Source organism: Balaenoptera physalus (assembly GCF_965194825.1).
Source record: "Balaenoptera physalus genome assembly, chromosome: 18".
NCBI lineage: Eukaryota > Metazoa > Chordata > Mammalia > Artiodactyla > Balaenopteridae > Balaenoptera > Balaenoptera physalus.
Window position 1 is genome coordinate 79,910,148 of NC_138899.1, and position 13,054 is coordinate 79,923,201.

Below are 13,054 nucleotides of genomic sequence, written 5' to 3' on the forward strand. Positions count from 1 at the left end.
GCCAAAAATAAATAAATAAATAAATAAATAAAATTTAAAAAAAAATGTATCTGTGAAGGGTGGAAGGGGGGTGGGATGAATTGGGAGATTGGGATTGACACATATACACTCTTGATACTATGTATAGAACAGATAACTAATGAGAACCTACTGTAGAGCACAGGGAACTCTACTCAGCGCTCTGTGGTGACCTAAATGGGAAGGACATCCAAAAAAGAAGGGACATATGAATACATATAACTGATTCACTTTGAAACTAACACAGCATTGTAAAGCAACTATACTCCAATAAAAAAATCAAAATTTAATAAAAATTTTAAAAATTAATAAAATGAATCTCTGCATATGCACTGGCCTTTGCTCCGTCTCTTTTGTCTCAGTCCTTCCTTGCAGGGCCCCTGCCATCACTGGTCCTCTGCTACTGTCCCCGCCCCCTCCTCAAGGGCAGCGCTCCATCGCCTACTCCTCCTTTATCTTCTACCTTTCCACGTCCACTGAGTTTCCTTCTAGAACATACACACACACACACACACACACACACACACACACACTCACAGCGTTCTCACACATTGGCTCCAGAAGCAATTTAAAAACTATTTTCTTCAAATTCAAATCCTTTCTAAATTCCTTTCTCTCCTCCTCTCCCTTTTTCACGGTAAGGCTTCTTGACGCAATAGACTATATCGGAGATCCACCCCATCCCATGTTATTTACAACTACACCTGTGTTCCTTCCTCAACTCCAAGGCCATAGCTCTCTCCAGGGTCCCTAATGGCCTCTGTGTTTCCCAGCCCAATGGTCCGTTTCCTCTTCTCTGACTTATGTTTCTGTCTGTGACAACATCAATAGCTCCCTCATCCACCTTCTGTGACACCAACTTTTCCTGATTCTCTTCTGAGCCCCATGACTCATCCATCTAGACCACATCACCAATTTGTCATCTTCCTTCCTTAAATATCCATTATTCCCCAGGTCTTTGCCTTTGGTTCTTCTCACCTGACACCTGACTCTTCCTCTGAACCGACTGCACCACTCAGCATCTCCTGGATTTTGGCTCCTTACGTCTGGAAGAAAAGCCCAACTTCCATTAAATTAATCAAATAGAAAATTCATTAGGTTTCAAACTGGACCCATCATTAAAATGTTTTCCTCTTTCGATCTTCTTTATTTTATTGCAAGATGCTACCCTCCATCCACTCGCCCACAGCAGAAACTTGGCAGGCATCCCAGACCCTCCTTCTCATTTAGCCTCATGTCAAGTTACCAAGTCCTACAGATTCTCCGTCCTTAATATCCACTCACATCCGAGCCATCCTCTCTATCCCCAAAGCCATTACCTTAATCCAGCCCTCATCACCGCTTGCCCAGCTTTCCTGCGACGGCCCCTAACTGGTCTCGCTGCCTGCAGCCTGGCACGAGTCCAAGCCCGACCTCAGAGTTGCCAACGTGTTCTTTCTAAAATGCAGATCTGATCATGTCATTTTCCTGCTTAAATTCCTTCAGCGCTCCCATAGCTTCGAGGATAAAGCGGAGCTTCTTTAGCTTAACACAAGAGATGATGCCTGCATGCATTCGACCCCGCCTCCTCTCATTAACCCCCATGCACCCTTGCTGTCAGCGCTACACCCCTCTCTGTCTTCCATAACCGATATTCACTGATCTCAACTCTACACCAGCTTCAGTCAGGTGTCTCTTACACGCTCTCACATTAAATTCTTGCTGCGGCACTTCAAGACTATCAGGTTATGCCCCACCTTTTGTCATGAATAAATTGATGTTTTGAGAAGTTGTGTAGTTTGCCTAAGTTCAAACAGCTCAAAAGTGACAACACCCCGTCTTTCCTTCTCCAAAGCCCCTGCTTCCAGAAAGGATGCTGCAGCTGCTTGTGTGTTAACGGTTGGCTTCCCTTTTCTCTCCAGCACAGGGTCTGGCACACAGCAGCTTATTGATAAGAGATTAATGAGTAGCTTTGGTTTTGGGAAATTCTGGCTCTGAGGTAGGGGGACATGTCGCATATAAGGCCTCAGAGCTCCAGCAGACACTCTAAGTCAAGGGTGGAGGAATGTGACTCTTGACTGGGAGCTGAGGCCGCGGTAGGGCCGGCGTCACGGCAGCGCCGGATGGAGGGAGAGGCCACGGGGGCAGGGCTGGGCCTCGGGGGAGAACAACGCGGGGCGACTCGGCAGAGGTGGGGCTGGGACGGGGCACGCGTGGGACAGGGAAGGAGAGCTACAGGCCGAGCCCAGAAGCACGTCTGTGTGAACAGTGGGCACTCACCCCCGCTCTGTCCTGGGCCAGGGTTACGTCCTGGGGCTGAGCAGCTGAGTCAGGACACCCAGCGTCCTCTGCAAGGGGACCCCTCCCCTCACTCGTCCCTGGGAGGGGCTGCCACCTACACCCCATGGCAGAGGGAGGACAGAACTATGATCTCACCTTCCTAATTGCTGTAGAGCCCATCAAGGGAGACAGGGAGGGCATAATGTTATTTACGTAAACATTGAGAACATGAAATACAAAAGATGGAGGTCACAGGGAAGATCAGGGTTCCAGTTTCTTGCCCATTTTCTTTGCTTTAATTTCATTTTTATTTTATACTGGGCTACAATTGATTTACAGTGTATTAGTTTCAGGTGTACAGCAAAATGATTCAATTATACACACATATTCTTTTTCAGATTATTTTCTGTTATAGGTTATTACAGAGTATTGAGTAGAGTTCCCGGTGTTATACAGTAGGCCCTTGTTGGTTATCTATTTTATATATAGTAGTGTGTATATGTTAATCCCAAAATCCTAATTTATCCCTCCCCCCCTCCCCCTTTGGTAACCATAAATTTGTCTGCTACGTCTGTGAGTCTGTTTCTGTTTTGTAAATAAGTTCATTTGTATCACTGTTTTAGATTCCAGATACAAGCAATATCATAAGGTATTTGTCTTTCTCTGTCTGACTTACTTCACCTAGCATGATAATCTCTAGGTCCGTCCATGTTGCTGCAAATGGCATTATTTCCTTCCTTGTTATGGCTGAGTAGTATTCCATTGTATATATACCACATCTTTATCCATTCATCTGTCAATGGACATTTAGGATGCTTCCATGTCTTGGCTATTGTAAATAGTTCTGCTTTGAACATTGCACACTTTTTTTTTGAACTCTCTTTCTTGGAAGGCAAAGGGCATACTGGGCTTAAAATCCTAAACATTTGCTTTAACAGGTTTGCTTCAGGCGAGACAACCGCACAGAACTTCTGGAACATCCCAAAAAACACACAGGCCACCCAGGCCTTCACCTCAGTGGTCCTCTCTCCTCCTTCTCACTCTCAAACTTGTGAGTCGTTTTTGCCAAGTGTTCAGGCCCTGCGTGTGCTCTCTGTCAGAAAGCTGCACTTCTGTGGGAAATTCTCCCCCTTCTTTGACACCAAACGTTACTCCCTCTGAAGGGGTGGGGAGGGGTTATGGGGGTGAATGGGTGTGAGTCACCCTCCGGGGGAATATCTTACGAGGTTTGGGAGCCCAACCTGCCCAAGAGGAGAGAAACTTTCCTCTTAGAGGTGACAGTTTTCTCACACGCTGTTCTTGTTTGAATCAGGTAATGGAAAGCCATGAGCAAGGGAATCATTCCAGCCTTTAACAAAAGTAAAAAGTGCATGAGTTTTAGAAAACGAGAAAGAGTTGAAAGCCTTTCCAGCACCACCTGGCTCTCTGCCCGTGTCCTTGAAGGCCCAGAAGGGTCCCTGTGGATGGACCCTGCCCAGCAGTGGACTCAGCCAGCCACAGGATCGTGGGGTTTCTGGCTACTTTCAGAGCCAGGATTCCATGCAGCTGCAGTTTGTCCTGAGTCACCTCCCTCTGTCTTTGCCAGAATGAGCAACACAGCAGAACCTCGGACATCCCAGGCTTTGCAGAGGACGCAGCCCTGTTCCAACTTTGAATTCAGGTGACTTTTGCTTTTTCTGCACAGAGAGCGAGCGAGCGAGTGAGAGAGAATGAGAGAGAAAGAGAGAGAGAGAGCGCCAGTCATGTGGCCTGCATATTGCTTATTGGTTGGATGTGAGTGATGTGTTTCTTTTTTCCTTTTCAAATCTAGGACTCATCAAAAGTGACAGGCTGACAGCCCTGGAGACAACGATTCTGTGTTCACTTGGGCTGTGGGTTCCTGCAGGAATACACACACACACCCACACGCACACGCGCACGTGCACACACAGGCAGCCATTCGCAAAGAGTCACCTCGGGATTAGAGGGTCCTCTCAGCACCCCCAGCCGGGGTCACATCAGAGACGGACGTGCCAGCAGAGACGCTGGTTCCAGGAGGACAGCTGCTCCTCCAGAAGCCAGATTTCTTTCTCATTCTTTCGCGGATAATTATTTTGACAATCTTCTCACTGGTCAGTTTTCATTTATTCCTCTTCTCTGACTTGACTGCACTGTTCCTCAAGCTGTAGGATCCAAGAGGCTGTTTGCCAAGCTCCTAACCCGCCGTAGGCCGTCGGTGCCACGTGGCGCTCACACCCGTCATGGTTCTCGAGTCCCTGCCACTGACCCGCTCCCAGCACCGCTGCTTTGGGAAGCTCCCTCTCCCATGTGCTGCTTTACAGGAAGATAAGAATGAATTGCTCCCTATGAGACTCAGACACACACACACACCTGCAGGCTCTACTGACCTGAGTATCTTGCTGATGGGGCTAAGGTCACACGTTTAATCCATGTGTCCCCAAACAAGGCCCTGAGGCCCACGGGCCCAGGCTGTTTGTACCTTTAAGCCCCCGAAGATCCTCAGTGTAGATTCTTACTCATCACAGTGTCCCTCTCAGTTTCTCAGGAAATGCTTGCTGACTTGACTATGGCCAGCGGAGGGCAAGGAGGATTCATCACAGACACAACCTCAGGCCTGGGAAACAGCATCTCCAGCCCCACCCCCAAGTGAGACCAGGCGGGGCGCGTCCCTGGACCACACCCCCAGCGGTGGCTCCAGGCCCATCCCGTCTCTCATTTTCACTACGAAAGCCACGTTTTGGGCTGATAGTCCTAGGACAATGGCAATAGCTACAAAAGGGGTCGTAACTGTTATTACCACCTCTTCCCTGGATAAAGTAACTTACTGCTCTGTCAGCGGGCAGCCCTGAGAATGTTCTGCGTGAGCCTGGGCCGTGCGTCCCATCTGTGCAGCTGCCCGCCACAGGGCCTACACTTTCCTCAGGACAAACAGGATGGATTGGGCGGGAGGAAGAAGATGGTTTTGTGGAGTCACACGGCTCAAAAAACCAGGATCTCTCTTTTCAGTCTGGTCCCCAAACTCCCAAGAAGCTCAGGGTAACCACTTGAAATTCTTGCCTTTTCTCACTATGAGCACTTCTTTCCCTTCCAGGCTCACTCTGCCCCCAAATCAGGCAATTCTGACCATGCCTTTTGTTGCTGTTGGGTGGAGAGTTGAGGTGACCTGTGGGCCCAGCTGCCCCAAGAACTCCAAAGGCATCTCCCTGGGAATGAAATCCTGCAAGTAACGATATGGTAAGGATACAAAACTCTTAAAAACCTTCAAAAGCTTTCCGATTCCTAAACATCCACAGCCCTCTCAGAGATGCACTCTGGTACCACACACAATGCCTGAGTTCTTGAAATTTTAAAAGTAAACCTGCTATCAGTATACATGAGAATCTCAAAATGCACGAGGATAACCTTCATCTAGCAGATATTTCTAATGAGACACTTTGTGCTCGGAGGTGTGTTAAGATGCTGCCGATACTGCCGTGAGTCTGTGGCCTGCCTCGGCCCTCACAAGGTTCAAGTCCGACAGGAAAGACAAACGTGAACAAAGGACCCCAGCTGGAGCGAGGAATCGTGAAAGGGCAGAGCACGGGGCTATGCGGGTTTTCCAAGTGTGGCAGGGGTACCTGCTGACGAGAAACGGCTTCCCCAGAAGGAGAGACGTTGGCATTGAGATTACAGAGTTGATACAGGGAAGCAGAATGGAGAAATTCCAGGCAGAAGGACCAGCCTGGACCATCACATGTGTGATGTTCTTGGTCAAAAAGAGAAACCTAGACCCACCAGGAAGGCCTTCGGCTGTAGACTGGGGAGGAGAGCTCACTGGATACGGTCTCAAGGGGCCTCTATGCCCTGTTTACATTTGGATATTGGGACAGCTGTGGATTTGCTATTGACACTGATTGTGGGCAACAAAACCAACTCTTTGTGTAACGTGGAATTTGTGTATCCAAGAATCATAGAATGTTGAGTTGAAAGGTACCTTAAGAGGGACTTCCCTGGTGGTCCAGTGGTAAAGAATCCGCCTTACAACGCAGGGGACACGGATTTGATCCCTGGTCAGGGAAATAAGATCCCACATGCCGTGGGGCAACTAAGCCTGTGCGCCACAACTACTGAGCTCATGCGCCTTAACTAGAGAAGAGAAAACCTGCACGCCACAACTAGAGAGAAGCTCGCACACCACAACGAATAGCCTGTGTGCAGCAACGAAAGATCCCACGTGCCTCAACTAAGATCCGACGCAGCCAAAAATAAATAAAATAAATAAATAAATAATAAATAAATCTTTAAAAATAAAAGAAAGGTACCTTAAGAAATATCTAATCCAAGTGTCCATGGATTAATTGGTGCAGAAATTCCTTCCTTGAAACCACCCTGCAGTGTTTTAGAACACATCACTTGTTTATGTGTAACTCAAATTGTTAGACATTTCTTTCAACCCAAATCTGCTTCCTTGAAACTTCCACCATATTTATGCCCTCTGGAGTTTCACAGAATCAGTCTAATCCTTTTCCCACCTGACAGCTTCTCAAATGTTTAAAGACAACTATCTTGCCCCCATTGTGTATTCTCTTCCCCAGGCTAAAAATGCCTACTTCTCCCGACTCTCTTCATATGACATGATTCTAGACCCTCATCATCTGGCTTCTGCTTCTCAGGACAGGCCCTAGTTTGTCAAGAGAAAATAAAGCATATGTGCTTTTGGAAATACGTCTAAATACATAAACCAGGTTATTAACCTACTTTGCTTATATACAGTGTCTTTGCCTTGGAATACTAAATCTGGCATGCCTGGCTTTCAGGAACCACAAATGGTCTTTGTAATTGCAAGGAATCTTGCAGGGCTTGGTAAGGTACGCTGCAAAAGAAGCATTTGCTAAATGTGATTAGTTAACTGAATGGCCTTTACTTATGCCTGAGTAAATAATATGGTTCAGCAGAGTTCACAAAATCTGAAAGAGTTTGTGCAATGACACACACATTAAAAAAAAAAAAAAACTGGTGTGAATATACCATGACCTCTGAGGCCAGCGGAAGTCGTCCGCTGGGTCCTCCACAGCTGGCCTGCCATAGGGCAAACAGCAACCTCAGACAGAGCATAACCTTGCACAAAGGGTCAGTGTGGTCCATTCCCCTCCAGCACAGCATTTATTCTCACTACTAGATCCTGCCAGCATCACCCCCCAGTGCCAAGGTTTATGGTCATTTGTGTAATTCTGTGATCAGAGAGCTTTTCCATGAGGCTGGTGGAGTTGGGGAGAGAAGCTTTTGAGATCGTTTTGTTTTGTCAATCTATTGTCCATTTCACTTGAAAATCTGCCAGAAAATTGCTACGAAGCAACATGTTTATCATGATAAAAAGATAATGTGCTATCATGTTTTCACGATCTCATGGAAAAGCCATGTAACGTAAGTGTAATAACCATGATACCCCATCATGAGATGCCCACACGGCCAGGTAACGCAGTCTCAAAAATAAACCCAAGATACCTTCCTGTCCCTGTGACAAATAACACTGACAACAAGCCAAATAACCAGGCTACTCGCTCCAAGAAAACAAGACAGGAGCCAAGTAAAACCGCTTAGTCATCAACACAGGTAGCTGCTCATGAAGATTTGCTCCGAGAGCCTCACTTCCCTGCACCCCATTCACTCCAAAGCTCACAGGGCATCTGCGTTGCCAGTCCCAGCCAGCTTTCCACCTCGTGTGACCCGCTGTGAAGTCACCCAGCCTGGCCCTGGCGGCTCTCAGAGCATCCCTAGACCCAGAGCGGAGGGGATGGGATGGCATCAATGCCCCGAACACCTGCTCTTCCCCAGCTCCTGATCCTGAGTCTGGGCATGACTTACCTTCGTGAAACTACTTCATAAGCACTGTTGTTCTCTGGCTCATGAAAGCCACCAGATTCTCTGATGAAGTACAAAGCCTTGTTCTTCTTGGAGCACAATTTTGGCAGCTTCTTTTCAGTCACATCCAACGTGTATCAGAATCTTTTGTTGATTTCTAAAACCAATAAATATATAAATTTAGCACAAATGCTTTGAGAAAGGGGTCTGCGGGCCCATAGACGGGCTACACTCTGACCTGTGAGAGGAGAAAGAAGGGCAAAGAGAAAGAGAGAAAGAGAGAAAGAGAGAAGGAAGGAAGGAAAGGAAGGAAGGAAGGAAGGAAGTCAAGAAAACCCAGCCTCGGGAGCGAGGGGGACAGCAGGAGAGCAAGAGCCTGTTTTGCCGTCCATCACCCGTCCTGAGCCCTGCCGTGCAGTTGACTCTCTACTGAAACTTACTTTTCACTTTATAAAAGTTCTAAGAAGAGACCTCGAGCTCATTTTTTATTGAAGTATAGTTGATTTACAATGTTGTGTTAGTTTCAGGTGTACAGCAAAATGATTCAGTTCATATATATGTGTGTATGTGTGTGTGTGTGTGTGTGTGTGTGTGTGTATATATATACTTTTTCAGATTCTTTTCCCTTATAGGCTATTACAGAATATTGAGTATAGTTCCCTGTGCTATACAGTAGGTCCTTGTTGATTATTTTATATATAGTAGTGTATATATGTTAATCTCAAACTCCTAATTTATCCCTCCCCCTTTTCCCCTTTGGTAACCGTAAGTTTATTTTCTATGTCTGTGGATCTATTTCTGTTTTGTATATAAGTTCGTTTGTGTCACACAGTATTTTTTTTAGATTCCACATGTAAGTGATATCATACGACATTTTTCTCTGTCTCACTGACTTCACTTAGTATGATCATCTCTAGGTTCATCCATGTTGCAGCAAGTGGCAGAATTTCGTTCTTTTTATTTCGGGGGGGAGGGGGTGATCTCCAACTCTCCTCAAGCGAAAGCGCTCCGTACGGAGCCCGGGAAGCTCTGAAGCAAACACATCGCAAACTCCCTCAGCGATCTTTTGGCACCTCATGGTGCCAGGGAATTGAAAACACACCCCTAGCCACACTGGAGAAAGAGGAAAAGTCACACCACGGTGTGCTCAGAAGTAAATTATCCGAAGATAAGGCCGAGCGGTGCCCTGGTTTCCACGGGATGAGATAATGTGGTCTCACCTGTTTTCCCTCCCCGTGAGTTTTCCCTAAAGCAGTATTAGTTTCCCACTGGAATGTTTCCTGTGTTCATTGGATTGCACGGCAGAGCAACTGTGAAGTCCCTGCCCGCCCGGTGGCAGCTGCACACATTCCTGGGCAGAGTCTGGCTGAGGCTTGAGGCTGCGGGGCCACGTCTTGGATGCCACACGCGGGAAAGGGGGAAAGAAGAGACTTGCTGAGAAACGGCAAATCAAAGAGCAAAACAGGCCTCGAAAGGATGGCGACCCAAGCAAAATGCCGACAGCTCCTAGAAGAGCTCTAGGAATCACATTCATCTCTCAAAGGAGAAAACAAAGGTGGAGGTTCTCAGAGAATGAACTGTCGCAGCTCCACACATCTGTTCATGCTGAGTCTCTCTTGCCAGGTGTGTTTAAAGTGAGAATGAAATATAGTTGCAGTAGCTAGAAAATTAGTATCTAAGCTGAGAATCATAGTCTCCCAGTTAAATAATTCACCCTCTCCGTTAACACCATCAGGACGGACTTGGCCTGTAGCTAGCTGATGCTCATGTCACGTGATGGTCTCACCCAATCAACCTCACTGCCCAGCAGGATCTTTAAAGAGGTGTCCAGAGCCATGGGATAATTACGATTTTCTTTAAGGTTAACATTTCTTTTCTATTCTCTGAAAAGAAAATTTTAAAGATACACATACACGTATATATGTATGCATCTATTTAATTATCTCTTCATAAAATTTTGTAAACTTTCCAAATGGCACAGAGCGGAGTAGAAAACTATACACACCTAAAGTGAATTTTCATATTATACTATTTTTTAATTATCTGTGGTTAATGTAATTTTTATCAAGTTGCATAAAATATTTCAAACGCAAAATTAATCCAGACACACGTATGAGACGCATAACGGCCTCAGAAACATTTCTCCTTAACTGAAACATTTGCTTCTTAAAAGAGTTAATGAATACAGGAGCTAAATTTTATACAACATGGCTTTTACCATGAATTCAGATTTTTAAGAATTTAATGCAAAACACTTAGGATTTTGATATATTAACATGCACGATATACTTATAATTAATTCAGAATTAATTCTTACTTAACAAAACATGAAGTTGGATTCTCATTCAATTACCATTTTTAGGTATCATATAAAATGAGAGTTTGACTCAAGATTATCTCTAAGTTCTCCCTCTTTTGTAAGACTTTTAAAATTAGTTTTCTATTAGACCTACATCAGGAATTGATCTCTCTAAACCCTGTTAATAATCAGAAAATAAAAATAGCAAAAATAACTCTCTTGTGTAGAGTTATTATTACATACTAAAAATACATATTTTGTTAAGATATCTTTCACTAAAAGCTTAGGGAGTCCTCCAAAAACAGGAATTGCCCATTTCGAGCACTGCTTTATAGCTGGGGGGCCAGCACAGAGACTGGTCATTCTATCAATGCCCACTGACTGAAGTGGCTTCTGCACTTACATTGGTCCATGGAAATTTAAAGAGACAGGTACAGTTGTTTCTTTTCTTATTGGACCCACATATTTAAGGAAATCTCTGGCAAGTCATTGACTGGCTGCAGAGATAACAAAACAGATACTCCAGTGACCACATGTGACAAAGAATATAGTCTTTTCAAAAATGGTTTGGAAAAGTCACAAACAAAGCAACAGCGCAGCCTTCCTCAAGTAACAACAGGAACCCCTGGAGAGGAAGTAGAATCTGATTTTTAGTCACCACATCACAGCATTCAAAACGTCCAGTTCTCAACAAAAATTACAAAGCATACAGAGAAGCAGGAAAGTATGACCCATTCACGGGGAAAATAAAAGAGAAATTAACAAAAACATCCCGAACATTGGACTTACTAGAAAAAGTCTCCAAACTGTCTTAAATATGCTCAAAGAACTGAAAGCAACCACAGACAAAGAACAGAAGGAAATCAGGCGGACAATGAGTGAGTGAGTCAGTAAAAAAATATAACATAAATTTTAAAAAGAGTTAGAAATTATAAAAAAAGAATGAAATAAAACTTCTGGAGCTGAAAATAAAACCGCTGAAATTTAAAATTTTACTAGAGGTATTCAACAGCAGATTCAAACAGGCGGAAGAGATAATCAGCGAACTTAAGGAGAGTTCAGTTGAAATTACCCAGTCTGAGAAGCAGTGAGAAAAAGAAAAAGGAAATAAATGAACAAAGCCTTAGGGTCCTATGGCTTGCTATCAAAAATACCAACGCACGAATTATGGGAGGCCCAGAAGGAGAAGAGAGACAGAAAGGGGAAGAAAAAGTATTTGAAGAAACAGTGGCCAAAACTTCCCAAATTTATCCCAGGAATGCAAGGGTGTTTCAACATAAGAAAATCCATGTAATATACCTCATTAATAGAATAATCATCTCAGTAGATACAGAAAAAGCATTTGACATTATTCATTACCCTCTCACGAAAAAAAACCCTCAGCAAACTAGGAACAGACAAGAACTCTTCAACATGATAAAGAACATTTAGGAAAAAACATCAGCTAAGATCATAGTCAGCGGCGGAAGACTAAAATCAGTCCCTAAATTAGGAACGGGACAAGGTTGCCTACTTTCACCATGGCTATTTGTAATCATACTGGAAGCCCTAGCCAGAGAATTTAGGCAAGGAAAAAAAGACATCAAATTGGAAAGGATGTTTAAAACTAACCCTATTTATGGATGACAAAATTTTGCATCTAGAAAATTACAAAGAATCCACAAAAAAATGACCAAAGATAATAAATGAATTCAGCAAAGTCGCAGGATACAAGATAAACACACACAAAAACTTATGTCTCTGTACACCAGGAATAAACAATCTGAAAATGAAATTAATAAAATAATTCCATTTAAAATAGCATCCAAAGAATAAAATGCTGAGGAATAAATTTAACCAAGGAGATGAAAGACTTGTCAAAACAACATTGAATCTTCAGTTGCCATTTGTCTCCACATGGCTTTCCTCAATTCAGTGTACATGAATCTTAGTTCCTTCACGTGTATAAGGAAAAGCATACCCGCCACGCTCTTCAGGGTTTTTAAGGGGATTGTATGCGACAGAGAATGTCAAAATGCTTACGTGGGTGAACTACTTTATTACTATGTGTGTCTCTGTGTTTCTTTAAAAATTTTTTGCGTTTTTCTTTGTTTTATTTTCTTTCAGATGGTGACTTCAGATGTCTATGAAAGAGGCGTAAAGGCACAGAAAAAAGTTGAATCAAGACTTTTTAGCTCTTTCCCTAAATGCTATTTTCCATTTATACAAAGTTATTCTTATTTTCGTCCATTTTCAAGCTCAAGTTTCATTTTAGGTGAATAAGCATCACATATAGCATAAGTATCAAATATTGAAAAAGCATTATATATAGTAACAGAAACCATTGCTTCTTTGACCTGTGACATAATATTGGTTTCTCTAGTTCCAGGTTATGTTGTTACTATTGTTCAAAATCAGAGAAATTCCATGTATTTAATCCCTTAGCATATCGCTAAACATTTGACAGTTTTCTGCTTTCTAGATCTGTCTTGACTGATATTAGTCTTCTCTGCCAACTTAGCAATATTTTCAAATGTAAACACACATTGAAAGCAAATTATTAAACTGTGGATTGTGGTGACATTAATGACCTTGGGTTATAGATTGCCCAGGCTATAGTCCTTGAACGTGTAGCTCACCAATAACTATTATACTGAA

General features: G+C 43.8%; 1 long non-coding RNA gene across 3 annotated transcripts in view; it reads right to left on the reverse strand.

Moving 5' to 3' along the window:
• Positions 1 to 13,054, reverse strand: part of LOC309647638 — a 478,548-nt gene that overhangs the window by 205,380 nt on the left and 260,114 nt on the right. For all 3 annotated transcript variants that reach the window (XR_014256209.1, XR_014256210.1, XR_014256211.1), the window contains exon 7: positions 8,122 to 8,275. This is a non-coding gene — a long non-coding RNA (uncharacterized lncRNA). The remainder of the gene's footprint in view (positions 1 to 8,121; positions 8,276 to 13,054) is intronic.